We start from the raw sequence: 1,656 nt of genomic DNA, 5'->3' as shown, positions 1-1,656 counted from the left end.
ATATTTGTTTAATATGCATACTGAAGGACATACCCTGGTCAAGAAGGGCATTTTGATTGTGGCATTATCGGTATCTGGTTAGACACCATGTTTCTCAGATTTTTAATTCATTTAATTCATAAATTCAGTTTTGTCTGAATTTATGAATTCAAGACGTGCCTGTAATTCAACTAGTGGATTTGTATCATCGGCTTCATTGATAAATAGTTGCTTAATATGTTTGCAGTGTTCCTAAAAATGTTAAAGACTAAATCCAAAGGCATTACTGTAAATATAAAAATATAATTATAAAAACTAAAGAGCTTACTGAACCTGCTTTCCTGGCTCTCTCCTCTGAATCTCAGTCTTAATCATCCCTAGCCTTCTCTTCCACCCACTTCCTCTGACAACACATCACTGACACACGTAGGGTCTCGGTGGGTGAACATGAGCTGCATAGACCACAGTTGGTCGGACCATTCAAGTGGCTTTGCTGGGTATGCTGTTGCCAATGGGCTCATGTGAATTTTAACAGCATTCAAGTTTTCATACAGTCATACTTGCTTTCTACATCTCATTCACTCACGTATACCAACACACGAATCAAACAGGCCATTTTTAACATCGACAAGCAGGGAGGGGGAGTAGGCGGGTCTTCTACATCCCCACTTCCTACACGATTCTGGCGTTGGGGTTGGCTGGGTCTAGGGACAGGTTAACTGCATCCCAGGATCACTGCTGGCTATGGGGTGGCACCTGTCAGTCCACACTTCAGAGGCTGGGGTGGAAGCAGCAGTTGGAGACCCAGCATCTGGCCTTTATCCGCTGTCTGCTCCAGCAAAACATCCACTAGGGAAAAACATTACCAAGAGATGCCAACAGAGAGTCTACGGTGCTCCTCTTGGGAAAGAAAATACGTCTACCACAACAAAGCATTCAGCCCATAATTCTGCTTGCTACAACTGCTGAACAGGACAGGTTTTAAAAAAAAATTGCAGGTTCATAAACCGATTAGTGAAACCACAGTATCTCCAAGATCTGTTTACTTTCAATGGTTTCTTCCACTTAGATAGAGACACAGATAAAAGGAAAGATGAAGACTCGGATGTGACAGCTTTATTACCATTAATGCCGTGACACACTGAAGGAAATCCCCTTTATCTGCACCTGAATCACTGACCTTTTCTTCATTACAGCCTTAGCATTGCATCTCCATTTGGACCACTGTTTTCTCACCCTTGAAAGCACTATGCATGTATTTTTTATCAAACATTTGAAGTGGATTGTGACTATAATGTAACTTCAAACCATTATTATTCTTTCAGATCAGCATTGTTCTGTCTTTTTTGCTTTTCAGAGAATAGTCATTTTATTACATGACGACAAGCTCCTTGTCGTCTAAGGAGTTTGGAAAGAAAAGCATCTGGACTTCTTTAAGTTGCTTGAAGATGTTTCGCCTCTCATCCGAGAAGCTTCTTCAGTTCTAAGGTCAAATGGTGGAGAGTCCCAGGTTTACGCCCTATGGGAGTGACCCCCCAAGAGAGACATGGACCCCCTGTTGATCCTCTACCTAATTGCACAAGCCAAGGTGTGAAAATGTGTGTAGGTCACAATCAGCCAAGGTTTCGGGTGAACCCATTCTGAAACCTAGCCCCACCCTAATCATGTGATTTCTGG

This window comes from Diplotaxodon limnothrissa, linkage group LG23, assembly GCF_057381915.1.
Source record: "Diplotaxodon limnothrissa isolate DT_005_m linkage group LG23, D_limnothrissa_male_GT1.1, whole genome shotgun sequence".
Lineage (NCBI taxonomy): Eukaryota > Metazoa > Chordata > Actinopteri > Cichliformes > Cichlidae > Diplotaxodon > Diplotaxodon limnothrissa.
The sequence above is the reverse complement of the archived record's forward strand: the minus strand, read 5'-3'. Positions refer to the sequence as shown.